At 37.1% G+C, this 9,374-nt stretch overlaps 1 pseudogene; it reads right to left on the bottom strand.

The window, feature by feature from the left end:
• Positions 1-4,018: 4,018 nt before the first annotated feature.
• Positions 4,019-5,161, bottom strand: LOC104849690 (annotated as a pseudogene).
• Between the last annotated feature and the right edge of the window lie 4,213 nt (positions 5,162-9,374).

The raw sequence follows: 9,374 nt of genomic DNA, 5'->3' as shown, positions 1-9,374 counted from the left end.
ACTTCAGTTTCTGAATAATCCAATAAATAGAGCTGATCCATGCATCACTTTGGCCAAAATATAGGATCTTCATTAGTGAAACATGATCCTATGAAACCAGTTACTTTTTGAAGAATGAAATTCAGTGTTATAATTTTAGCCTCACTATTAGGCACTCAGAATTATCACATTAAAAAAGACAAAGAGTCCATTTCTGGCAGCTCAATGATGAAATTCTTTCATCCTCCAACTCTACAATGAAATTCTGAAGTAAGCAACCAAAGTCAAAATAAAATCACATGCATTATGATTTCTAAAAATGGTGAAGAACTCTTGTAAAGTCAGACAAAACTATACATTTTCCATGGATTTATTTTGGAGTCATATTCCTAAAACTTGAATAACTATTAAAGCCACTAAAAAATACTTTGTGTTTATATGTAAATAGAGTTAGATTATTGATATCTGTCATTATAAAAAGGTTTTTACTTATGTGATTTCTACTGGGGCATTCAACATCATGTGTGGTGCTAGAATTCTTTACTATGTGAGATTGTGATAGTCACTAGGTTTTTTCCAATACCCTTAGTCCCTATAATTCCACCTACTAAACATCAGTAGTGACTTATCACTGTGACAACCAAAAATATTTTCCCTGTAAGTTTCCAAGTACATTCCAGGAGGTAGAACCATTTCCTTAAAATGAAAGTAACATGGAAGCAAATACAGTGTGGATAGCCTCCCTCCAGCCCCCACCACTTACAGATAGCAAACCACAGAGCTCTCAAAGAAGGATGCTACAGGATAAATTGAGCCTGTATTTTGAGACAAATCTTAATTTGGGGGGGAGATGAAATAAAAACATTTGTGGAATTTGAATGAGAAAAATCTAAGCTCCAATTTTGAACTCAGCAGCTACGTGACCTTGGGAAAATCATTTCCCAATTCTGAGTCTCATTACCCTCATCAATAAAGTGGTGGTAAAAGTAGTAGCTGTTTTGCCTCTTTCACAGGACTGCCAAGAAAATGACAATCGCTGTGAGGTCTGACTTTTGTCAACTAGTTGGTTAGAACCATGTAATAACTCTTGACATTCAGAGATGCCATAAGGAAGTGGGCAGATAAGTCATGTGGTCTAGCATACAAACCTAGAACTTGGTGATGTTCTAGTTGTTCTTATTGACTACCTAATGAGTTGCCCTTGTCCAGTAAGTGCTGCTTGCCTCAGTTGTTGACATCTAGAGATTTATATTGGAGTCCATCCCTTGGTCTGCCTCCTGAATACATTTCCTATGTTGTGCCTATGGCACAACATGTCCCAGGGCATGTTGTCTCTCTTATTCAATATCCCACCACCTCCCCACTGAACCTCCATCTTATTAAGGTATCACTTTCCCACTACTGATTTCCTCTACCTTATAAACATTGTCTTTTCATAAATGGCCTTCTCTGTAAAATATGTTTCTTCTGGATTCTAAAAATATACAGTAAACCTTGCCCACACACAGTAGATCAAGGTGGATTATTCCCACCATACTCATTTACATGATAATAGTTTCCTTAACAGTGCTACTAACTTTGTAATCCCCCAGTGACATTTAGGAAGGCCATTATAGACACTTAGAGGCAAAAATTTGGCTCAGATAGCTATGAAGGAACCAGTTACAAAGTACAGAAGACTGAAATTTCAAATAGGATCCAGATATCTAAACAAAAGTGGGGAAATAAGTGAAGAAAGTTTGTAAACAAAGACTGGAATTTGCTACAAAAATTCAAAGTCCATTGGTGAGCACGGATTAAATACAGATATTTGTACGAACCCAGAAGGAATTAGTGTACTGGACAGCTTTCCTTGGATGTTGCTTTGTTTTTGTAGTCTTAGACTTGACCATGGATTTCACATTTGCTGTATGAGCAAAGAGCCCTGGTGCTGGTTGGACAGTAGCAATGGGCACTCTGTGTGTGCATCATGGAAAATTTCCACTGTGGAAATCTGATACATAATTCTTCAAAATTTACCAGTGCTCCACTGAAAGACATTCTAAGCTTTTGCAGTTGAGCTTTAGTAAAAGGAAAAAAAAAATCACTTGAGCGGAATGTTACATCTAGCTACTGAGATTATGATTAGAGAATGACTACATATTATCTAAAAGCCTGAGAAGGCAGAACTGATGCAAGCCTGCTCACAGGTCAAGGTATCAGGGAAATCAAAGAAACTGTAGTGGCTCCAGTATGGAAGAGGGGCCTGTTCTATTTAATTAGATTCTAGGTAATATGTGGAAGAATTGGAAAAGAATCCAAGGGTCTTAGGGCAAAGGACCTAGGAGGGTCTTATGTGGAAGAGAAATAAGTGGATGGTAATTACTAGAAACATTCTCTTCTTAAAACAACACTTGTAAGGAAAACTAGGCTGAGGTGCAGTTATCAAGGCTGAGCAATGGCACCTGTGGTTAGAAAAATCTTGAGGCTATGTAACTTGCTTGCCTCAGGAGTAGTTTTTAGCTGGTCTGGTATGGCAAAGCTCATCTTAGACTTGTATCAGTAAATCCTGAGGGCTAAGCCTGGGAATTGATGACATGGGCTCTTCTGCCTGGTGTACACTAACCCATGTCCGTTGGCAAAGAAAAAAAAATCAATGGGACTTTGGTGGGTTTGGATCTTAAAGACTCATCCCAACCACCTTACATGGAAGGCTGTCATGGTCCAAATTTGGAGGTCATTTTGCAATATTCTGTCAAATGTATTGCCTTCCTGTTCCCAAAGGCTTAGACAGAGATATATTCTCCATTTAGATCATGATCACTTTATCTTCAGTGACTCCAACTTTACAATCAGCTCCCTAACTGGAGAGAAATTTCTCCTAACTCAAGTCCTGAATTCATCCTTTAAGATCATAGTAAGCATTTAAGCTTACATCTGGCTCTGAGCTGGCTCAGGTAGATCCACAGGGGAAAACGATGCTACTATCTGCAAGATTCAGTCTCTAATACATGCTTTTTCTTTGTGATTACTGACCTGACCACCTGACCTGATCACTGACCTATGGACTTCTTTTTGTACATCTTTCCCATTTTCTGTGCTTTTTATGGGTATATAACAGAAATTTGCATTTTCACTGATGACACAATAAAGCTTTGGTATGGTCAATATTGAACCAAGATTCACAAAGCTAAAGGTTTTAAAAGGCTTTGCTACTGCCAATGTACATTTAGATAAGTATTAAACTTTTCTGAGCATCAATTTCTTTTTCAGTAAAATGGGAATATGAAACATATCATTTTATCCTTGAGTTGTAATAAAAATCAGATGGAACTCTAAATATAAACTATAAGAAGAAATCCATTCATTCATTCACTCTGAAAGTTAATGAGCCCTTATTTATGTATCTGGGAGAATTAGGCCATGAGAATACTAGACATGGGAGTTAACCAGATATAAATGAAATAACTATTCTAACATTCTGACAGTGACAACAAATTAGGAAAGGTATATGGTTCATTTGGCAAGGGTGATTCAGTTTCTTTATGATGCCCCTTATCTGAGCTATGAAGAATGGAGAGAATTTAACCAGAAAAAAGAATAGAGAAGAAAATTTTAGTGACCAGAAACAGCAAAGGGTGAGGGTGGAACATGCCAGCTATGAAAGATCACCAGTAAGCCAGTGAGGCTGTATTGGGGAGAAGGATGAAGTGGTGGAAGATAGGTTTTGGGAAGCAAATATGCATGTGTTGCTTTTTGGTTCAGAATAAGGAGGTTTTGCTTTGACCTAAAAGCTATGAAATTTTTAGGGTCACAAGAGCAATTTGGAGTAAAGCTACAAGATCAGATTTGTATGTTTTTCCAAATTGGTAGCATTACTTAAGTGATTTCCAATGAAAACTGAATGGAGACCTTATGCTCGGCCCCAGGCAGCTGCTGGGGGAGCATCTATGGTGGAACAGGGCTTCTGGATTGTTCACCTACATACATAATAAGACTCAGAGGCCGCTGCTAGGGCATTGTTCTGCCTCCAGCCATCTCCCACATATGGCCTCAAATATGTCAGCAGTGCCCTCATTGTTGATGTTCACCCTATACTACATGTCCCCATGGATATACCAAGCCCACAGCTTGGTGAGGATGTTCATCACATAGCTGGTATGGGATAATTTCCAGGCTTTGACATATCAAAAGCTGTCATTTTCCTAGAGTAGTCATTAAGTAATCCAGCATTTACTTGGAGATCTCTATCTCAGTAGCACCACCACCAACTATTGCTGTATCATTTCTGATGGCCCTCTTGATGATCATAGTGGCATCATGTAGTGACCCTCCTGTCTCCTCCCTAAGCTAAAGAATGAAGATGCAAGTCTTGGCACTGGGGAAGCCAGTGAAAAATTACGCCATCTGCCTCCAATTTGGGTCTCTTCAAACATCTGGCAGAAGCCCAGCACATCTGCTGGCAGAAAATTCACAGGGGTCTGAATCAAACCTCAATATGTCATGATTGTCCTCTTCAGAATGCTTTTGGGCAACTGACTGGCATCGAACATGCCTGTGTTGGAAAAGTACTAGGTGACTGCATTTACTATGGGGAGTTTGGTCAAGATGATTTTGGCTATAGAATGATGGATGTTCCCTATCCTGTCATAGGGAATATTGGCATCAACAATTGCCTGATACTCCTCAAGTGTGTGGGCTCTGATTTCAGCATTGTCCTCAGCTTTTAGCTCAAGCTTAATATTTGAAAAGGCAATCATGGGATTATTGTACTTTTTAGGTTGGATTTCAAATCCAGCTTAAGAAAAAGTCTTCAAGAATGCAACACCAGTCACCAGCAGAGACTTTTGCTTTCTTGATTCCAATCATTTTAAAATGCAGCAAGTCACTGAGCATCATGCTCAGCCACCATCAGCCACCCTCGTGGTTAGGGGATTTCTGCTGCAGATCAGCCTGGAGCTCATGCCCCATGCTACTTCTCTATCAGCTTCCTTGATCAAATCCATCTTGCTTCTTCACTGTCACAATGATTTCTTTGATCTTAATTGCCAACAGAGTGACTGTGCCAAAAGCTGGTATGATGATCTGGGAGTGTAAGCCTTATTCCTTTCACCCACTGCAGAAACTCAGCTGCTCCTGTGGTCACTGAGGTGTTACCATCTTTGACTTTTGTGTCTTGGACTTTGGCAAAGTCTACTAACATCTTTGTTGCAAGGCAGATGTCAATAAAAAGCTTCAGAGTTATGGCTTCATAACTGCTTCTTTACCTTGAGCATCTGCTGTAAACTCATCATGCCATAGTGACTGAGAGTGGTTTTTACAGCCTCCAGTCACTTGGAACATACTCCTGCTACTTACAAACTGAGGAAAGTCGTGGGAGTTGCTAGGTCCCTCCTTCTACTGGGTAACTGGGGTGAAACCTTATCTAGGGGCCTGCTGCTTTCCTTACTTCTCCTTGTCCAGACTTCCCAGCACCCCAAAGTGCCCACGTCAGAGCAGTCTCCAGATTTCCAAGCTCACATTTGCGCATTGAGACTCTCCCTCTGCAGGACATTTGGCCACATACCTTTTTTAATTCCTTGACTTCATCTGACATGAACCTCACTTCATATTCTTCTTACTCTGGAAGAATGTTTAATCTTGGAAGCACTTATATGTGGGCTTAGTTTCTAATCCTACCAATTCACCAATTATGTAACCTTCCAGAAGTATTTAATCCTCAACTCTCCACTTTCTAATCTTTAGAAAAAAATAAATTAATAATATGAATAAATGAATCCTGTGAGTTAATGATATTACAGTATTTATATAATTGTAGACACCTAAATCAATAAATACATAATTTGGTTACTACTCCTGCCAATAAATTATTCCTTTTGCAACCATAGTTTAGGATGATGTAAATTTTAGCTTTATATATTTGCTTTGTAATAAAAATGTATTTTTGATTTATTACTGGTAGAATATGCTTCACCAGACCTCTGAAAATAATGCTCACTATATTACTCTATTCAGTCCTATTTTACCTGCTATAAGGAATTAATATCATTACCCTTTTATAATTTTGCCAAATTCAATAGTATGAAATGATTCCAGGCTCCAAGAAAAGAGGTACATGTGACTCAATTTGGTTGTATTGTCAACATCATGAGTCATGGCCAGTCAGTCCGGAAAGCCTCCTTCTGGATGGCACTTACCTTTACAATAGAGTGGCTCAGGATAAAGCAGGCATAGTTGGTTTTACACTTTTAAAAAATTGTCCACTCTACCCAAGAAGACATTTAATTAAATAATGATAAGTATGATATTCAATAATCATGCTCTAGAAATTATTTAAATGAAAGTGACCACTTCTGAGTAAGACGGGATAGAACATATAAGGTGAGATTTGACCAACAAATGGTGAAATATCAAAATTAATTTTGGGGAGAAATTGAGATTCTCCTTGCACTCTCAAAGCTTTCTTCTCTAATCACAATGCAGACATTATCAGTGAACAGAGAATCTTTGTATTATTTCCAAGTTTCTCCCATTGTCAGTCACTGTGACAAAGTGCTGGCCAGTCTGACACAATGATGAATCACTCCAGACATGAGTTTTCACACAGTTGTCGAGGGCTCTCAGTATATTCTGTCATCTGGAAATGCCAAAGACTGACACTAGGTGCTCAACTTATGAACAAAGATGGGATTTGGCAAAGTTAAACACATGAGTTTTAGAGAAAAGAGATGTATAACTAACATTTATTGTCTCTCTTTCTACCATGCCTTCATTGCTACAATTGATTTAAACACCTAGTGAGCGAATCTTCATTTTCCAAATCTTGTCTTTATTCTTGGCTCAAATGAGTAAGACCTAAGATTTAAGACTGAGAAATTGAAATGTTAAACAAATATTTATTTATCATTTCTAATATGAAATAATATGTGTGCTTTCCTTATCTTTTATCCTTGAAATCTTAACATTCAACATAATTCTTAACTAATAATATTTTAAACTGATTAGATCTTACAAACCTAATGTTGGGTGATGGATTGATGCATAGTTCAATGCAAATGTACTTGTAATGTCTACCTTGGCTTCCTGTTAGAGAGCTTGTCAATACATGAGTGCCTCAAATCCATTTTCTCACTAAAAATGTTTCAGTTTTCTGATTATTATTCACAAAGGCTTCCTGAGTTATTTCTGCTCCTGCACAATATTCATGATAGCAATTTGATACCTTAGCAGTTTCAAGGTTATCTAGTGATTGAAAATCCTATTGCTTACTTCAAGGTGTAACATATACAACTGTGCTGTCATCCATTATAGCAGTATAATAGTTTTTCGTAATACCTTTCATGAACTGCTGATTTAGAAGTGTAAGCCTAACTTCTGAAGGCACTTATCAGTCTCAGTCTGGGAAGTATTGCTTCACTGGAAAACATCAACGCAGAACTGGGTACTTAGAAAAAAACAAACTAACTTTCATTTTTCTCTCAGTGTTAACCTTATAAAGTTATTATGGTACATTTTCAAGAAGTAACAAACACACGAAAGCCATGGATATCTGTTCATTTGAAAGATGTTAATGAGAAATGAATCTTAGAAGGAAGTATTGGATTTTGCAAATTTTGAAAATTAATTTAGAAGAAAGGAATTATTCAGAGAGATGAGAGAGGAGATTTTGCTGAAGTAGAAGTACACAAAAGTCAGGTGCATTCATAATGATGCTGGGAGATAAAACCCCTCTTTCCTTTCTACACACTGCTCTATCTACACATTGCATTTTGGTTTAGAGGTCTCTGGTTGGAGCAGAGGGCTGCTTCAGTGAGTTTAGAAGGTGGCATCTGTTTAAGTAACAGATGTCCGTGTCACCAAGGTGCTATGTTCTCACTTTTTATATATGGGGAAATTGCTGCTGAAAGAGTTTTATTGTCTTTATGCAAATGAAAATATCATATTCTTCTCCTTAAAGGGTCCCTTTAACCTAATGTGGATCTGCAATAACCATAAAGGATTTCAACTTCATCATTTTAAAAAAATTTGGATTCAGGTAAAGTTTCTTATGCACTGCCAATTGTGCATGAAATGAGGTTTGGAATTGTGCACACACTTCCTCTTATTTAACAAGGCCCCACTGAGTTGAAGCAAATTGAGCTGGTTAAAAGCTGGTGCTAAACTTTCACCCAGATAAATCATTTACTATAACACCAAAAAAGACCAGACCTGGAGAGGTGTTCATACTCCTTAGATAGCTCAAAGCCTGGAATGGAGGTTTGGCTTAGGGATTGATTTGAATATTATTCATTTAGTTCTAGATTTATAGAAATCACTTGCTCCTTTTATTTTTCAGGATAGATGAAGGAGAGTAAAGTAATACAAGGACACTCCCCAACTTGGCACATAAAATTAATCATTACAAATTTTCTGTGTGACAAAATAGAAAATATGCATAAAGAACTTCTGCATTTCTGCTTCATACCAAAGTATGACAGTTACCTTGAAGAAGAATACTTGTAAAGTTGCTTGAGTTGCAAGATGAACTACTAATTTCTTTCATGAAATGAAATTTTTACTTGAAAAGATACAAAAGATAGACAAGGTATGAAGATTAGGCAAACTATTTAGAGTTAGGTGTTTGGGAGATGTCATGAAAATAAGAGTATTTCACTTCTAGGAAAATGACTAGAGAAAACAAAAATTTTGGAAACCTTGAATCTGTCTCCGTGAGCTTGGTGTCCTTCCTATATTTAAAGACTTTTCTGATGAAATTGGTGTTATTATTAATTAAGGTGATATCTTGATATTATAAAGTGAAATGTGTCTTCCAGAAACTACTACTTGCTGAGTTTTAGTTTTTTTCTCAAAAAGTATCTCTACTAGTATCTGAAAAGGCTATTGGAATTGTTCTTACTTTTCTAGCTACAATTATCTTCAGGTATTGGTACAAAGAAACATATTAATAGATTGAATGCCAAAATAGATATGGAAATTCAGCTATCTTTTATTAAACTAAACAGTAATGAGATTTAGATCTATAGAGGTCCTCAGAAACTATTTATTAAATTGATGAACTTATTAAGACAAATCTGGAAGACTTTTTAAAATTACTTTCTTGTGAACAATTATATAAATTAATTTCATGAGCTCATAAAGAGTACTGCATTTTCCAAGAAGTAAAATTGCTTTTGTACTCAGAGAAGTCACAACTTGTTTTAAACCAAATATTCCCAAACTTTATCAGCCTAGTATCAGTGAAGTCAAATGAACATGAAGGCTTTATCTAGTTCCTTAACAACCCCAACCCAAACCCCTATTTCAAAAAGGGCCCTCCATTTCTTCTACCCATTAAGTGTTCTGAAACTATCAAAGTGCTTTTCCTTTATATCTGTGAATCACTTAGGTCTGCTGGGAGTCTCTGTCACATTCAAGCA

The sequence above is a fragment of the Fukomys damarensis genome, unplaced genomic scaffold (genome assembly GCF_012274545.1).
Source record: "Fukomys damarensis isolate Sample0158 unplaced genomic scaffold, DMR_v1.0_HiC HiC_scaffold_29, whole genome shotgun sequence".
NCBI classification, from domain to species: domain Eukaryota; kingdom Metazoa; phylum Chordata; class Mammalia; order Rodentia; family Bathyergidae; genus Fukomys; species Fukomys damarensis.
This window is presented reverse-complemented; position numbering and strand designations above follow the sequence as displayed.